Source organism: Bubalus bubalis, chromosome 2 (genome assembly GCF_019923935.1).
Source record: "Bubalus bubalis isolate 160015118507 breed Murrah chromosome 2, NDDB_SH_1, whole genome shotgun sequence".
NCBI lineage: Eukaryota > Metazoa > Chordata > Mammalia > Artiodactyla > Bovidae > Bubalus > Bubalus bubalis.
In genome coordinates this window covers 187133385-187151562 of record NC_059158.1, presented here as the reverse complement: position 1 = coordinate 187151562, position 18178 = coordinate 187133385, and the positions used below count along the sequence as shown (strand labels likewise).

At 56.0% G+C, this 18178-nt stretch overlaps 1 protein-coding gene across 1 annotated transcript in view; it reads left to right on the top strand.

Annotated features, from left to right (window-relative positions):
* Positions 1-15754: 15754 nt before the first annotated feature.
* Positions 15755-18178, top strand: part of ARHGEF10L (Rho guanine nucleotide exchange factor 10 like) — a 170607-nt gene continuing 168183 nt past the window's right edge. Inside the window, exon 1 of the mRNA XM_044938210.2 lies at positions 15755-15887. The gene's annotated coding sequence lies outside the window, so the exon portion shown is untranslated. The remainder of the gene's footprint in view (positions 15888-18178) is intronic.

Below are 18178 nucleotides of genomic sequence, written 5' to 3'. Positions count from 1 at the left end.
ACGCCAGGCCTCCCTGTCTTTCACCGTCTCCCGGAGTTCACTCAAACCCATGTCCATCGAGTCGGTGATGCCATCCAGCCATCTCATCCTCTGTCGTCCCCTTCTCCTCCTGCCCCCAATCTTTCCCAACATCAGGGTCTTTTCCAATGAGTTGGCTCTTCCCATCAGGTAGACCTTAAAGTACTGGAGTTTCAGCTTCAGCATCAGTCCTTCCAATGACTATTCCAGATTAATTTCCTTTAGGATGGACTTGTTTGATCTCCTTGCTGTCCAAGGGACTCTCAAGAGTCTTCTCCAACACCACAGTTCAAAAGCATCAATTCTTCGGCGCTCAGCCTTCTTTATGGTCCAACTCATATATATGTATATGTATTCTTCTCTTTTTTCAGACTGTTTTCCTATATAGGTTATTACAACATACTGAGTATATAACATACTGAGTATAGTTCCCTGTGCTACGTGGGGTCCTTATTGTTTATTTTACATGTAGCAGTGTTAATCCCAATCGCCTGAGGTGTTCCTCCCTGCTCCCTTTCGTCTTTGATTATCATACATTTGTTTCTACGTCTCTGAGTGTTTCTGTTCTGTGAATTAGCTCATCTGCCTGTCGTTACTGTTATTACTGCCATTGTTATTCTGGCTGCATCGCGCGGACTTGTGGGCTCTTGGCTCCCTGACCGAGGATTGAACCTGCCCCTCGGCCGTGAAAGCATGGAGTCCCAAATACTGAGCCGCCAGGGAATTTCCCGTATGGGTTTTTAGATTCCACACATAGTGCTATTGAACGACGTTTGCCTTTGGCTTATTTCACCAGCGGATGGCCTCCAGGTGCGTCCGTGTTGGGGCAAAGGGCAGTGTTTCTCTGTTACGGCCGAGCAGTATTCCACTGTGTGGCCTCGTCTATCCATGGACATCTAGGCTGCTGCCATGTCTTGGCTAGTGTAAACAGCACAGTTCACATTTTCATAGAAGAATTATTTGAATCCCTGTCGATTTTCTACAGTCTGCAGAGCTGTAAGTTCCTTTAAAGACTGAGGACAGTGGTGGGCAGCTGGTCAGGACGCCTGCCACGTCTCAGAGTCTTCCACCAGTCGCTCTGTGCTCCTCGGGCCTCCTCTCCCTGCCCTCTTGCTCACTCTGGTCCAGGCACAGTCTCCCTGCTGCCCTCCAAGCTGGCTAAAGCCCTGCCCTCGGGGCTCTGTGTCCTCTGGTCCTGCCCGCCTGGAGTGGGCTGGCCTGAGACGCCCACAGCCCCCGTCCCTCTCAGGCCCTGCCTGGGGTCACCTTCTCAGGAAGGACCCCATCCCCTCCCCGCTTTATTTCCCCTTCTAGCACATACTGCAAATGGCGGAATTCTGTCTCCTCCACTGCACGTCTGTTGAATGGAAAATTAGAGTGACTACCAGGTCCCAGGTACTAGGAATTATTTTTAGAGTCATAAGTCTTAAGTCATAAGATTTAAGATCTTTTCAGCACTGTGTCATTTTTTTTTTAAAGCCGGGTTTCTTAACTGAAATAGAATTAATGTACAGTATTGTGTTGGTTTCAGGTGTGCATCAGAGCAATTCAGTTACATATATATATGTATTTACATGCACTTTTCAGAGTATTTTCCATTATAGGTACATTACAGGATATTGAATATGGTTCCTTGTGCTGTTCAATAAACCCTTGCTGCTTCTCTATCTTGTGTATAGAAGTGTGTATTTGTTAAGTCCACACTCCTCGTTCATCTCTCTCCACCTCTCTTTCCCCTTGGTTGCCACGAGCTTGTCTTCTCTGTCTGTGAGTCTGGCTCTGTTTTGTGTATAAGTTCATTTGTATTGATTTTTCGATTCTACCTATGTGATATCACATGGTATTCATCTTTCTCTGTCTGACTTACTTTACTTAGTATGATAATCTTGGGGTTTATCCACGTTGCTGTAAATGGCAACATTTCATTCTTTTTATCACTAATCTTCTAACATATATATGTATATCTATGCATATATATGTGCGTGCGTGTATGTGTGTGTGTGTATGTATATATGTGTGTGTTGGTCTTTCAGTCATGTCTGACTCTTTGCTTCTCTATGGACTGTAGCCCGCCAGGCTCCTCTGTCTACAGGATTCTCCAGGCAAGAATTCTGGAGTGTGTTGCCATGCCCTGCTCCAGGGGATCTTCCCGACCCAGGGATCAAACCGGGGTCTCCTGCCTTTCGGGCAGATCCTTTACCGTCTGCACCGCAGGGAAGCCGTCACCGCAGCTTCTTAAACCGATCATCTGTTGATGGGCACTTGGCTGTTCCCACTTCTTGACTGCTGCAGAGAGTGCTGCTATGACCATTGGGGTGGGACCCCGCTATTTTAAAGACAAGGAGACCGAGGGGAGACGAGGAAAGAGACCGAGGTCAGGGCCGCGGCAGCGGGTGTCGTGATGGAGGCCACGTTCCAGACCGGCTGCTGGGCTCGGTCCTTGCGGTGTTGCAACGGACCCCGTCCTTCACCTCCCGACAGTCTCCTCACCTTTAGAATGGGCGCGCTGCTGTGGCTGGCGCTTGCTGGAAGCATGTGGGTGAGCTGCCCTGCCCAGCAATACTGTGCAGCAAATGTCAGCAAATTAGGAACCCACAAAACCATGACACAGAGCCACGTGGTCCTCAAGACTCTGTCCAGACAGTGTTCCTTCTGTGAGCTCACCTGGTTTGAAAGGGGATGAGAAATGCAGCCAGGAATTGGCCATCCTCAGGGATTGCTTAGAGCAGCGGTACTCAAATCTTAGCATCACTTGTGGTGTGTGGGGTGAGGTGGTGGGAAGCTTATTTGGTAACCTGCATTTCTAGCAAGTTCCCAGGTGACAAGGTGCTGCCAGCTCCCCCGGCTCATAGACCAGTACGACCTCTCCTTCTCCAGATGGTTAACGGCCTCCTGCAAGCTTGTGGCTTTACTTCTACCTGCTCGGCCCTGGGATTCCTCTTCTGTCCTTACGTACATTTCCATGTGTGGTTCTCATCTTTCTGGACTCACTAATACCTTATCATTCTGTAAGATAACAGCTCAGATAACATTTTCAGCTTTTTTAAAAAAATCGTGGGCAGGATGGCCTATGCCAGTTGCCCCGGCCAATTAAACCTAAATTGTTTTGGCCTCCTGAATCAGGCTACCCCATTGCTCTATGCAGATCACCTCCTCCAGGAAGCCCTCCAGGACTGCTCAGACCCAGCAGGTGTCTCTTCTGAGCTGTCTGCTTACCACTCTCATAAATGGGCCATTTCCTCTGAGGGGACTGTGCATAAAGTCCACTTTGTCCCGGCAAGGAAGATGCATCCCCAGTCCACTTGGCGTTCTTTTCATTTCAACCAGCAGAGGGCGGCTTAGTACCACAATTCTACCCAGCTGGGTTCGGCCTTGGGGGTGAATAACCCAGACCTTCCTGTCCTCAGAAGGCCTTGGGGCAAAGGGGAGGCGTTGAGACGACCTGGTTATCTCATCTGTGGTTAAGTGCCGGGACCTGGGTCCAGACATTTCTAGCGGTGTGATCCTGGGCTTTGTGACTCACCCAGCTGACCCTCAATTTTCTCTCTGTAAATCGGCCATAATAATGCCCCGTGGAAGTTTCTGAACATTGAATAGATTGGTCACATGACTTGTTTAGCCCAGAGCCTGAGTCAGATTTAGCACGTGCACGGGTGACCGTGGGCTAGTGATCACACCTCTCTGCACCTCAGTTTCCTCATCTGTGAAATGGGGATAATTTAAAGTACCCCCTTATAGACTACTGCCTCAGTTCCCTTTATTATTGTTATTACTTGATAATGATGATCAAGCCTCAATATTTACCTGTTCCATTGTTGCTGGTTGTGGGTCGAGATTAAAGTTTGTTCCACCCACTTTCCTGGCTCCTCCTGCTTGCCCTGAGCCATTTCTCCTGGTGGGGGCAAGATCAGCACCCCAGCTCTTCCTGGGAAGAGTCTACTGAGTTCCTGGTATGAGCTGGGGCACCAGTTGGCATCTGGAAACTTGGATTCCCTGAACGTGGCTGCAGCTCAGGGCAGGAGTGGGAGTCCGGGGTGCTCCAGGGTGCCCCCACATACAACCCACAGAAACCAAGCTGGCCCTGAGCCCCTGAACAGGCCCTGCTCTCTGTGAGGGGCCGGGGGGCGGGAGCAGGCAGCCGGGGGGCAGTGGCCGGGTCAGCTCTGCAGCCAGCGTGGGAGGCAGGGGGAGCGTGGACCTCCCCTCTCTCTCTCTCCATCCACACGGTGGGGACAATAGGTCCTGTCTTCTCTCTCCCTTCCAGGGCAGGCTGGTGGAGCACCATCCTTATCCAGATGTGGGGGAAAAGCCCACATTCTAGAGCAGATGACCTGGCTTTGCACCCCGGCGCCAGTGAGCTGTGTGACGCTGAGCAAGTGGCTTCACTCTCTGGGTCTGTTTCTCAGAGTGAAGCTGGGAGACTGAAAATGCCATGTGTGTGTTGTGTGTGTGTTTGTTTTGATCTTGCTGCTGTTATTATGTTAGAAGCCACGCGGATTCCTGTGCAACCTTCAGTTAAAGAGCACAAGGTCACGTTCCCCAGGCCAGCGCCTGGACCGCTAGGGGTGTCCACTGCCCTTTGCTTACATGATTTCACCGAATCCTCATCGCAACATCATCATCCCAGCTTATGGATGAGAAGACTGAGGCTCCAGGAGGTGGAGTGACTTGCTGAAGATCCACATGTGCAGGATCAGCTGACCCAGGGATGGGGCAGAGGGCCTGAGGCGCGAGCACAGTGCCTCCCCGGGACGTGTCCAGCCCTGGACACAGCCCCATCCTGCCTGCTGCTCAGTGTAGTGCTCAGCACGCAGGGGCGCCGTCCACCGGGCAGACCCCTCTGGTGAAGCCTGGCCCCCAGGGCTGTCCCTCGGGGCCACAGCAGCAGCTGACCACTGACTTCTGGGAGGAAAGCTCTGTAGCTGGTAATGATCCATAAATGCCCATCCCTGGCCTCTTGGGAACTGGTTCCCTCAAGCCTTTGGCTTTGGTCGCCCTCTGACTTGCTTTCCATTTCTGCAACGTCTTGAGTGTGCCCCAGCTGTTTGTGCTGTGAATTTAATTCCCAGAATGGCCTTGAGCTTGATAGAAGAGAGGCACAATAGGGATCTAATAAATGCACGGGTGGCCAGGCAAACAGGTGTGATTGAGGTGTGCCGCTCAACCTCTTAGGAGGGGGTAAGATCCTTAGAATGCTGTTCGAGGGCCTGAGCTGGAAAGGGAGAAGGCTCAAGTTCAGCACTTGACTTGAGCCTAGATTAGAGGCAAGATGGGCTTCCCTGGTGGCTCAGGGGGTGAAGAATCCGCCTGCAATGCAGGAGACCTGGGTTCGATCACTGGGTCCGGAAGATCCCCCGGAGAAGGGAATGGCAACCCACTCCAGTGTTCTTGCCAGGAGCATCCCATGGGCGGAGGAGCCCGGCAGGCAACTAAGAGCCAGACACAGCTGAGCAACATTCAGCGTCACTCAGTTTAGAGACGGCTTGGCATAAGGTTGGAGAACCGGGCCTGCATTCAACTCCTGGCCCAAGAGGGCCGCCATGCTTTGATTCCCTGGGGTGTGGATCTAGTTTACACTCCTTGTCTTCACCTACGCAGAGTGAAGGCGCGTGGCTGCCGAGCCAGGGTCTCAAGAGGCCTTGCCCCCCGCATGTCCTCTCTCTCGGACCTCTGTAACCTCCACCTGAGGCCAGCGTGCGCTGGAGGCCGGGGCCGTGGAGAGCGGCCCGAGAAAGGCTGCCCTAGACCGGAAGACAGCAGATGCAGGAGCAAGTCGAGTCTAGCTGAGATCAAGCTTGGTCCCCGCCGGGAGAGCCACAGCTGACCACGATGCGGGCTTGTCGTTACAAGCTGCTGAGTGGGGGTTGGTCTGTGATGCGGTGACAGGTTCCTGTCATGATCAAATCGCTTGCTCTCTCTGAGCCTCGGTTTCTGACTTTGTGAGATGGGAACAATAAGCTTCTGTGTTCCAGAGGAATGATGGGGTGGTGGGGGTGGATATAAAATGCACACAAAATACTCAGCACAGTGCCGGGCGTGGCAAGGATCCTGGAACGAGCTCAACTGCGCTGCCGTAAAGAAACAGCCTTCGGGGACTTCCCTGCGGCCCAGTGGTTAAGACTCTGCTCTTCCAAAGCAGGGGACACAGGTTCGACCTCTGGTCAAAGGAACCAGTATCCCACATGCTGTGCAGTGTAGCCAAAAAAGGTCCAGACAAAACAAGCAACCTCCAAATCCTAGCAACTGAGAACAAGAAAGCTCAGCTTTTCACTACTTGTTGATGGCCCGTGGGCTGGGGCTTGGCGCATCTTGTCCGTGCAGAGACCTGGGCTGCTGAGGTCCTCGTCCTGAGTGGTGCTGAGCCGGGCACGGTGCCAGGACTTGGAGTCTCAGCTGGTGACGGAGCGCTCAGCCCGGAAGTGACGTGTGGGGCGCTCACAGCTCACGGGCCCCACGCACCCAGGGGTCAGGAAGTGATCCTTCTTAGCAGGAGAGAGCCGGAAATATTGGCTGGACCAAGGTCATCAATGGTAGCTATTGTTTCCGGCTCTTCAAGGCCGGGGAGTGGAAAACTCAAAACAATTAGAGAAGCGGTGCTATAGCAGCTCTGTTTACTGAGAGCCCGCTTCAGGCCGGGCACTGTGAGAGGCCGCTAACGCGTGTCAGCAAACCCTCATTTCCACGATGGAGCATGCGGCTCCAGGAGCCACACGGCCGGCCTGGGGCTCCAGGCTGGTGGCGGAGCCTGAGTCCAGACCCAGGACTCTAAAGCTCACTGTCTTTCTAGCAGACTGTGTGACCCCTTTTCACAGTCCCCAGAGGTTGACCAAGGGGCATTTGAAAGAATGCCCAGTGGTAAGGCAAGGGTCAGACCAGGCTTCCGTAAACAGGGCCAGCCAGGCAAGGCTGTGCCTGGGCTCCTACCGGCCACCACCAGGGGCCCAGGCGGCCGTCTGTCTGCGCGCTTGAATTCTCCTTGCCCCTCCGGTTTCGCGACACATTGTCTCTCTGAGGAATTCCAGATGAGCCCGCTCAGGGTTCTCTTACCCCATCAGACTGGAGGCAGGGCCCTCCCCTTTGCAGAGCCGTTTGTAACAACTGTCCCCGTTACCACACTTGTGCTGTTCGCCCATGGTGTCAACTGCTTCATGAGCGTTTTCTTACGGAAACCTCTCTGCAGCCCTCTGTTATCAGCTCCGTTTTACACACGTGGGAACAGAAGCTCAGAGAGGTTAAGTGTCCCGTCCGAGGTCGCGTAGCTGGTGAGGAACTGCATGTCCGGCGGCCGGGCCACACACCCTCATTCTTTTCTGTTTCTGTGACCGTGCTGGGGTCTTTGCCGCCGTGTGTGGGGCTTCTCCAGTTGGGCGCGCGGGCTCTAGAGCTTTGGGCTCAGTAGTCATGGCATCCTGGCTTAGTGGGCTCCAGGGCACGTGGGATCTCAGTTTCCTGACTGGGGATCGCACCCACATCTCCTGCATTGGAAGGCAGATTCTTAACCACTGGACCCCAGGGAAGCCTCCCGACATCCTCACTTTTAACCACTAAGAGGGCTTTAACATCCCTGAACTCATCTTCCCCCAAACACACACAGACCCCAAAACTTCATGGTATAATGCAACCGTTTTGTGATGCTTACAGGCTCAGGGACTTGGACAAGTACATCAGGGAGAGTGCGTCTCTGCTCTGTGCTGTCTGGGGCCTCGGCTGAAGGGCCTAAAGGCTGAGCTGACTCGAGGGCAGGGTGCTGGAATCGTCTGCTGGCAGCTGATCCCGGCTGAGACCTGGGTTGTTGACTCCGGACCTCGTTGGGCAGCTGGGGCTTCCTCACGTCGTGGCAGACCTCTGGTCACTGGTGTCTCACAGGGTGGCTTCAGGGCTGAGTGGGAGCTAACGGGACTGAGTCACACAGCCTCGTCTGAGGGGCAGGGTCACTGATGCTGCATTCTGCTGGCTGCACAAGGCTGCCCAGATTCAGGCACAGGCCCTATCTCTCCACGAGAGGGGAGTCAGAGCACTTGTGGGCATGTTCACAAGCTCCACGTGGAGGGCATCGGTACCTGGCCGTGCCTGCCGCACGCCCCCACCCCCGCGGGCCATGGAAAGCTGGGACAGTGCGTGTGGAACCCTAACGGGACAACGCAGACTCAGGTTAGCGCTGACGTCCAGCAGCCCATCGCTGCCTCTTGGCCAAAAGGAAAAAACCTTCCCCCCTATTTATTTATTTAGGCTGTGCTGGGTCTCAGTTGCCACACGCGGGCTTTTCCAGTTGTGGCACGAGTACTCAGGCGCAGCATGTGAGGCCTTGGTTCCCTGAACAGGGGTTGGACCCTGGCCCCTGCGCTGGCTGAGCGGCGTCTCAGTCCCTGGTCGGCAGGGGAAGCCCGTTGGCGGGGCCTGGGTGTGCTGGTCCCGGAGGACACGCTCCTGGGGGCCAGCAGGGGGCGCCCAGCAGCCCTTGGCGTCCCCAGGTCAGCAGAGGGCAGGAGAGGGTGCCTCTCTGGACAGCGTCTGCCTCCACTGCCCAGCAAGGAGCCCTCGGGGGGACCCCAGCTGTGTCCACACCCCTCCCTACGGACTCCAAATAGGCTGTCGCTGGTTTTCCTTGCTTCTCACCGGCTGCGCCAGCTCCACGAACCCCCAGGGGCCGCACCCCAGGCGGGGCTTCAGCACTGGCCTTTGCAGCCTGGCCGGTCGCGAGCTGGGACAAACCACACCCCTGGTCTGGACTTTGGGCTTCCCCAGAGGCGAGACTGGGGGCTGGGCTCCGTCCCCCTCTGGTTTCTAGGACTCCAAGGAGCACCTGCATTGCTTAGGGGAACGCTCCCCTCCCAAGACCCCTGCAAGCTCCTTGGGGACAGATTGTGTTGTCTTGCCTCCAGGCAAGGCACTACCCAGGGCTTCAGTCTTCTCATCTGGAAAATGGGGATGTCGACGACGCCTGCCTCAGGGAGTCACTGGGAGGTGGACAGGTTTAGAGAAGCCCCGGCACCTTAGTAGGTGGTCGCTGACAGCTTCCTGCAAGAAGAGCCCAGGGAGGCAGATTCATGAGTCACGAGTGCCCTCGGGCCTCCTGGGGGCTCGGGGAGAGTGCGGATGGTCGAGTGCCGGCTGCCACAGCGGCTGGACCCAGAGTTCCGGGAGCAGGCCCCCTGGGACTGCCTTCCAGTGGCTCCAATGATCTGAGTGAGGTTGCTGAGAATACCTCTTGTCTTTACAAAATGACTTGCCCTCCCAGGCCTGTGCCCGAGGCCCCCCGTGTGGGCGTCATCTTGGATTGCAGGTGGGCATCAGGCCTGAGGCCCAGAGGAGACGCTGAGGTTGGGGAAAAGACTGGGGACTTTCCTAGGAGCAGTAACAGCCAGCCTTCCTGGGAATGGGCACCTATGATACACCGAGAAGCCCACCCTCCAGCTGCGAAGGGCATCGCCGTTTGTAGGGGGTGAGGAAGCCCTCCCTGCCTTCATGGCTCTGCCAGATGGGAGCCCCGAGTCACTGGGGTCCTGGAAATTCCTGCCTGCCCTCCCCCCCACCCCCGGAGGCTGGGCCTTGCTTGTCCTCCGTCTCTCCTTCCTGTCCCCCCCCATCCTCTCCACGTCCCCAGGCAGGGCCGGGGCAGCCCCAAGGGTCTCAGCTTCTCTTCATCGGTGGCTGACGTTTGCCTGCCGAGTGGAGCTAAGCGTCACGAGACTCCAGCTGAGAGCCTCTCTCAGCAGCAGAGGTCGCTTACCTGTGCTGGCCGTCCCTTCCTCCCAGCTGTGGGCTGTGATCCCGAGGCCTGTTTGCAGGAGTTTGAAGACACAGCATCAGTTCTTTCTCTCTGGCTGTCCCAGCTCTCAGTTGCAGCACGCGGGGTCTGGTTCCCTGACCAGGGATAGCACCCGGCCCCCGACGCTGGGAGCACAGACTTGTTGCCACTGGACCACCAGAGAAGTCTTGCGGCGTCAGCAAGAAAGACAGAAAGAAAGAAAACACAGCCTGTGGCAGCCATCCAGAACCAGGGCCTTCAGAGACAGAGGGGAGAGCGAGGCCTTGGGGCATGGAGCTGCCGGGAGGGACCACTTTTCAGGGAATCAGCCGTTAAACTTCTCAGGACTCGGGGGAGCCTGGCCTTGGGTGCAGCCTGGTGACCTGATGGCACAGGCCTGTGGGCTGAGCACCGTGTGACACTGTGGGCACCAAGCAGGCTGTGATGGCACCGGGGGGCACCCTGGCGGCTCAGCCCTTCCGTGGCCCCCTTGCCTTACCCGCCCTCTGTCCCTGGGCACCCCTTCAGTTTCCCTGCTCTGGACCTCTTACCTTGCCTGTCTCCTGCAGTAGGGAGGGGCTGGATCCTCCTTTCTGGGCCCAGACAGTTGAAGAGATGGCCCCAAATGCCACCAGCTTTCCGACCTGGCAGACTGCCACCACCTGGATGCCACTGTCCAGACCCCAGCCTGGGATGGACCTCTGATGGGCTGACATTTGCCAAGTCAGGCCCAGACTGAACAAAACAGAAGCTTCAATCCCAACTCTGCCTTTCTCTCTGTGTGACCACGGGCGAGACACAGATCTTTCTGAACCTCAGTGTTCTCATCTGCAACATGGAAAATACACTAATAAAGCCATAATAAGTCGTGGGGCTGAATCCTGTGGCACGGCGCTGGGGGCGGGGCAGGCGTTCAGCGAATCCAGCTGTTAGGCTCCACGCTTGCAGCGTTGCCCTAAGGGGACGTTTCCCCACTTGCGTCCTGCCTGCAGCCTCCCGCCTTCGCCTCACTTCAGCACACTCAGTGTCGATGGGGCAGCTGAAAGCCTGAGCTCCAGGGGGAGAAGTTCAGTCTATTATGTGCGTCTTTAGTGGACTCCCCTGAGATTTTCAGCGAGTCTGTTTAACTGACACTTAAGAATCGTGAGTGCTTCTCAGGCAGCTCTAGTCGTAAAGAACGCGCCTGCCAACGCAGGAGATGTAAGAGACTGGAGTTTGACCCCTGGATTGGGAAGATCTACTGGAGGAGGAAATGGCAACCTGCTCCAGTATTCTTGCCTGGAGAATCCCATGGACAGAGGAGCCTGGTGGGCTACAGTCCATAGGGTCACAAAGAGTCAGACACGACTGAGCGACCTAACACGCACATGAGTGCTTACCCCTGTAGGAGATAAGAGACTATTGTGTTTTCAAAGCGGTCGCCGGTCAAGAGGCTCTTCAGGGAACTCGGCTGTTGGAAATGTCTCAGAACCTGCGACATCACTTTGGACCTGCTCAGCGGAGGCACATTCATCCTCTGAGGGTGGGTCTGGTGTTTGGAATTAGCAAGGAATCTTTTGGACCCAAGACTGCTGACTTTGGGTGGAGATTTGAACTGGGAAATGCTGACAAGGGAAAACTAGAATTAAAATGCAGAGGGTGGGGGGAGGGTGGAGGGTGGAGAAAGAATTTCTATCAGGGAGGGCTGTGGATCTAATTTAAGCAGTTTTAAAATAAATGTGTGGAGGATGGTTCTCTGTTGGGTCAGGAAGAGATGCTTGGGTTATGCAGGCCTTTTTGGGGGCTGACCTTGAGCAGAGGCTGATGCCCCCCAGAAGTAACTGTCCCCTGATATTTGACTAAGACCTTTTCATTTGCAGATACAGAGCCCTGCGAGAGTGCGCTTAAGCAAAAAAGGGACATATATTCTGAGAATTCAGGGGTGTCTTAGAAACCCAGAGATCCTGGCCTTATGGGAGCTGAGACCAGGAAGTGGACAGCGGCTGGGAACCCAGGCAGCATCGCCCGTCTCTACTCCCACGGTCTCACTCTGTTTTGAGCCTGAGGTGAAAGATGTGTAACACGTGGCTTCCCAGGAGGCTCAGGGGTGAAGCATCTCCCAGGAGGCTCAGGGGTGAAGAATCTCCCAGGAGGCTCAGGGGTGAAGAATTCGCCTGCTGATGCAGGAGCTGCAGAAGACGTGGATTCAATCCCTGGGTCGGGAAGATCCCCTGGAGAAGAAAATGGCAGCTCACTCCAGTGTTCTTCCTGGGGTAATCCCATGGACAGAGGGGCCTGGTGGAGTCCATGGGGTCATAAAGTGTCAGACACGACTGAGCAACTGAGCGTGCACCCAAGCTCGGGGAACATCAAACCTGTTTCTGTAACATTTTGAAGTGCACGATTTAATGGCCTCAGGTGCGCTTACAATGTTGTGTGGCCATTGCCACCATCCATGATTTTGATCACCCTTGATGCGAGCTCGGCACCCATGAAGAGCAGCTCTCTGCCCTCCCCCATCCCCCGGTGACCGCCATTCTACCCTCTGTGAATCTGCCTGTTCCCAGTCCTTCATGGAAGTGGCCCCATGATAATATGGCCCTTTGGGTCTGGCTTATTTCAGCACAATGTTGCTGAAGTTCATCTACTTTGTAGCGTGTGGCAGAATTTCATTCCTTTTTAAGGCTGAATAATACGTCATTCTATGGATGGCCACATTTTGTTTATTCATCCATCCATCTGTGGAGTCTGGTGGTCTAGGCTTTTTGGCTATTGAGAATAACACCCAGAGCATGGTCTCATCTCTGCTCCCCCCTGCGTCTGGGACTGGGTTTCTCAGCATCGCTGGGTGCGTGGCAGAGGGTGGCCGCCCTGCACCATGTGAGTTGAAAGTGCTCACTTCCGGCCTCCAGTAGAAACCCAGTTCCAAATTTCCGAGGCAGAGACTGTGAGTGTTGCGTGTGCGCGCCGTGGGGTTACGTGGTGACAATGTGGAATCCATCCTTGGGAGCGGGGAATGGTTCTGAGAAAGGAAATGGGAGCTGTTGGGGACTGGGCCAGAGCACACACAGATGGAAATGTTCCCACTTTGATGAACCTGTCTGGAACTTAAAAGTCAAAAGACTCAGAAAGATGCTGCGGCGATTTCTGCATACACGTGTGCTTTGAGTCAGCTGGCTTGTTGTTTGCGGGGGTCTCTGTAAGTCACCCTGGACACTGGGCACGCTGCTGCCTTGACCTGGCCTGGGGACCTGCTTGCCTTGGAGGCCAGTTGGCTGCAGGTGTGGGAGGAGGGAGTCTCACCCAGCCCCCCTGGGGCGGTGGTCCCTGAGCCTGCCCTGACTCCACTTCAGCATCCGCACTCATCCTTCAGCCCCTTCGTAGAGTAACTTGCACCTTTTCCAACTTCTGTTTTGTGAATAAGAGCCACTGACTAATTGACATGGGGCACATCTCTTGAAGGGTGGCTCAGCAGTAAAGTATCTGCTGGCAATGCAGAAGATGCAGGAGACCCGGGATCGATCCCTGGGTCGGGAAGATCCCCTGGAGGAGGGCATGGCAACTCGCTGCACTATTCTTGCCTGGAGAATCCCATGGACAGAGGAGCCTGGTGGGCTACAGCCCATGGGGTCCCAAAGAGTGGACACGACTGAAGTGACTGAGCACGCACTCGCACACGTCTCTTGATACCGTGGAACCTCAGTTTCTGAGCGATGCAGACGCTGATGACGCCTGGCTGTTGCTGCAGGAGTCAGATGCAACTGATGGCTACCGGGCAGGGTGCTCCACCCGGGCACTCGGTCCCCCGAGGGCACCTGGTGACATCTGGAGACGCTTTTCCTCAACTAATATTCAGCCCCTCCTCGGCCACTGGGCCTTGGAGATGGGCTGGGAGAGGAGGGGCCAGAGAAGCAGGGGAGGAAGTTCCAGAAGATGGGCGTGTCGGGGGTGGCGGCTCGGGCTTTCAGACAAAAACACCCAGAGCAGCCCTGGCCTCTCCCATCCTCCTTCCGTGACCCTTGGTGCCACCACTCTTGGGGGACGAGGCCGCTCTGCTGGTGGGTGAAGGCCGTGCCCTCTGGGGTGGGGCTCCGGGGGTGAGGGCACAGCCGCCCAGTGGGGCAGCCTCTCCCGGGCCAGCCTGAGGGAATGTGCTGGAATGGAGGCAAGGGGTGTGTAGGAGACGGTGCCTCCTGTCTCAAGAGCCCAGATCCAGAATCAGGCCCTCCCAGCCCCGGCCAGGCCCGCCGGCAGGGAGAGCGCTCCTCTTCTGCACGTCTGCGGTGGAGGGCCCTTGCCTTTTGCTTCCACTTGCCTTTTGCTTGCACTTTAAGTCCAATAACAAGGAAGCTCTAGCCATGCAGGCTTCCCGCTGCCCCCAACACTGTTTTGGGGGCTTTCATTCTGTATTATTCCCCTTCCCGCCTTACAGCTGGCTCCCGCTGGACTCAAACCCAGGCCGGCTGACTCTAGTCCAGAGGTTGGCAGCCTCCCAGGTGGGAATCCAGTGGACCAGGCCTGCTTACTCTCTCCCATGGGGCAGGATTTTTGATCTTTCTTGGGTTTGCTGAGCTTTTTGTGCCCCAAGCCTCTGTGCTCACCAGAGGCTTCTGCTTCCATCTGCCCATGATTCAAGATGTTCATCTAGGGACTTCCCTAGTGGTCTAGTGGCTAGGACTCCACGCTCCCAATGCAGGGGGCCCCCGAGTTCGATCCCCGGTCAGGGAACGAGGTCCCACATGCCGCAGCTAAGACATGGCACCACCAAATAAATAAATAAATGAATTAAAAAAAAATGTCCATCTACTGTGCTCCCCACGTGATCTTGGACAAGTGACTGATCCCTCACAAGCGTGTTTCCCTCTCTGTAAGAGGGTTAGAGGAAATTATTCACGGAGTGGATGAAACATTTAAGAGCCAAAAACCAGGGTTTCTGTTATCATGCTCTTCATCATCTAAGGCAGGAATCAGCAAACTTTCTCTGCAAGGCCAGATAGCAACTGTTTTTAACTTTGCAGACCCTGCTGTCTCTGTCACCACTCCCAGTTTTGCCTTTCCCTCTCTAAAGCCTGCCCAGTGTTTTGATAAGCCAATGTGCATGCCCGTGTTTTGATAAAACTTTATTTACAAAAGCAGGTGAAGGGCCGGATTTGCTGGCCCCTGATCTAAGACCCTGGAGCCTTGATTGTCAGTGTCCTGCAGCAGAAGGTGGAGAAAGGTCCAGGTCAGGTTTGGAGTGAAGTGCAAGCTGTCGATGAACATGTTACGGGCAGGGGCTGATCTCCTCTGAGACCCCCTTCCTGGAATCTCAGGAACACACAGTTGGGGCAGAGTGCTTGTGGGTAGGTGACCTTTCCCTCAAGACCAGATACTCATGCTGTTCATCAGCTCAGCAGATGTTTGACTAAAACCTGGAAAGTGACTGACACAGACAGCGAGAACGCAGCCGGGGCCAGCCCTGAGCGTGCCATCCTGCTTTCCGGAAAATTCATCCTGGGTTCCGTCACCATTCAGTCTATCGCTTTGCAGCCGGGACCCTAGAGCCTCCATTCCTACAGTCTCATTTAATTCTCACGCACGTGCTGTTGTATCAGGACTATTACAGCTGTTCCAACTGACCAAGGGGCCAACAGGCTCGAGAGACAAGGCATGCAGCCGGAGAGGCAGGGATTCAAACCTGAGATGCGTCGACTTGAAAGTCATGTTCCCGCACATGTCTGTGGCCTGTGCCCCTTTCCGGGCACGCACGCAACGGCCAGGGCCCAGCCCTTCTGCTCAGAGCCCCTTTTCAGAGGCGGCCCCCGCTCTGCTCACGTCCCGCCTCCCTTCTCATCCTGGCAGCTTCCTGGTGCTCCCAGCCCTGCTTAGCCCTGCCCTGCCCTGCCTGGCCTGACTCAGTCTAGCTTTTCCTTGTGGGCTGCCAGGGGCCGCCTCCCGCCCGCCTGGCAGGTCTGGCAGGTGAGTGACTCACACACCTGGGCCCACTGCACGCCCCACGCAGGGAGCCAGCGGACGTGACCTCCAGGCTCCGGCCAGCCCAGCCAGCCTCTGCGGCGGACAAGACCCTTCTCTGCCGCCGGGGACTGCCCCATCACCTGCACTCCCTTCTTCCTCGGTCGGAACTGGACTGCACAGAATCCAGGTCAGGCTTTCGTGTTGTAAGCATCTCGGTCCCTTGCTCAGTCGGAGCAGGATGCTCTGGAGGTCACTGGGTGTGTGTTTCAGTCTCTGCTGCTGTTGACACCCCTGGGCTCCAGGCTCAGGGACACCCTGCTCCCTGGCAGGTGGCGGTGGGGCTGGGAATGGCTGGTGCTGGACTCAGGGAGGAGGACTCTGCTGAGGGCCTCAGTGGATGTGACCCTAACCCTCGTGGTCAGGTTGTGGGAGAAGCCTGGCCCGCATGTGTGCGCAGTGGAAACCTTCCTGAGCTCCCTTCTTGGGCTCAGAGTGTGATCCTTGCAGCTGGATCCGACCTAGTTCAAAGGCATCAGCTGCCTGCTGGGAAACCTGGGGCCAAAGGGGAGGCAGGACGCGGGCCACACCGCCGTCGGGGGTGGCGTAGGGGCTGGACGCGCCCCGGGGAGCGCCTGCTCCCCTGTCTGCGCCCTCTCCTGCCTCGTCCCATCCTGGCCGCCTTAGCGGGGAGCAAGGCTCTGCGTGCAGTTTCATGGGGGCGATTTCATGAGCTCGCAATTGGAAGCCTTTTAAAGGTCACCCTGGTGGCCTGGCCCTGAGTCTCTGACAGGTGGCCGTTCAGCCCCTGCTTGATGATCTCCCACGGTGGAGAGCTCACCGCGTTTGGAGGCGGCCTTTCATCTGCGTGCCCGCTGTCTGCCGAGGGCTGGCATCACGCTTGCTGGGCACTTCCTTTGTGCCAGATGCTTTGCTGAGGGAGTGCGTTGCATGGATGAGCTCATTTAATCTTTCCAACACCCCGTGAGGTAAGTTTTATTATTATCATCCCTGTTCATAGCTGAGGAAACAGGCCCAGAGAGGTTAAGTAACTTACTCAAGGTTTCCCAGCTTGAACAAAGGGAGCTGAGATTTGAAGCCAGACAAGCCTCGTTGTAGAGCCCAGCTGACTCCTCAGCTCCATCACCTGGCTGCAGCTGGGCGATGAGGAGGCTTCCCATGGCGGGCGAAACGCTGAGCAAGCATGCGGAGGCTGAGGTTTAGCCTGGGAGCTTCAGATGACTATGGTCTCTCTGGCTGACCTCTCAGGGGAGGGGTGAGGCTCAGAGCAGCAAGGTGACCTACTTCAAGGCTCAGAGACGGCAGAGAGTCAGACCCCCCCCCCCCCCAACTTCAACAGAGTGTACACCTCCCCAAGCCAGCCCCTCCCCTTGCCTCCAGAAGATCCAGGTATGTCCGGATGCTCAGGGGTGTCTGTATGAGCCTGCCTCCCTGGGTTGTGGCCCTGAACCAGCGTCTCCTGAGGCTCATTCGGGGACCACCCTCCCTTCCATCCCCTTGAGCACCGAGCTCCCGGGCATCAATGCCACCCGCCCTCCCAGCTGCGTCTCCTCAGTCACTGGGACTTTAGGGACTTCAGGGGGCAATCAGCCCTGCCCTATTCCCTCCCCCCCCACCTAGAAGGTGAGGAGAGTCCCTGGTGTCTGCTTTCAGGGCTGGGACAGTCACACGGGTAGGAGGTCCCCAGGGTAACTCCTTTCTGTTCTCCCCGCCTGGCCATAATAATAACGGCAGCAGCAGTGTTGATCCTGGGCTCGCCTCCGCGGCTCCGCCTCCACCTATCCGACACTTAAAACAGCTGGGCTCTGAGTCAGGTAGCCCCCATGTCGTAGCTTGTTCAGGTCTGAAAACCCCACTTGGCAGATGAGGAAGCTGAGGCTCAGGGAGGGGAAGTCACTTGCCCAGCGTCGCACAGCTGACCAATGGCACGGAGAGCAACAGCAGAAAGTGGAAAGCTCTCATCCTCCAAAGCTGCGTGCTGAGTTCACCGGGCAGCCAGGGCCAGAGTCCGGCGTGGTCGACTTCAGATTTCAAGCTTCTCCCCCATGGCTCCTCTGGACTGGGCTGTGCTGTGGCGGAGCTCGAGAGCCAAGAGTGCTGGTCGTGTTCTGCTTCTGAATAGTACAGGACCTGGGGCGAGCCACCCAGCCTCTGGGGCCCCGGTCACCCCTACCTGGGGACAGGAGCTGGTCACTTCTTTCCTGCGATATCACTGAGGACTGTGGATTGTAGTCGCGGCTGAGACAGCCTTACACACCTGGACACAGGGAGCTCCTTGGTGGCCTAGTGGTTAGGATTCAGGGCTTTCCCTGCCCTGGCCCCGGTTCAGTCCCTGCTCAGGGAACTGAGGTCCCTCAAGCTGCATGGCACAGCCACAAACAAACCAAAAAGGAAACAAAAAAGCAAATCTTGACCCAATACATATGCAGAGAGTGAGTGTGAGGAGAGGTGATTACCTAA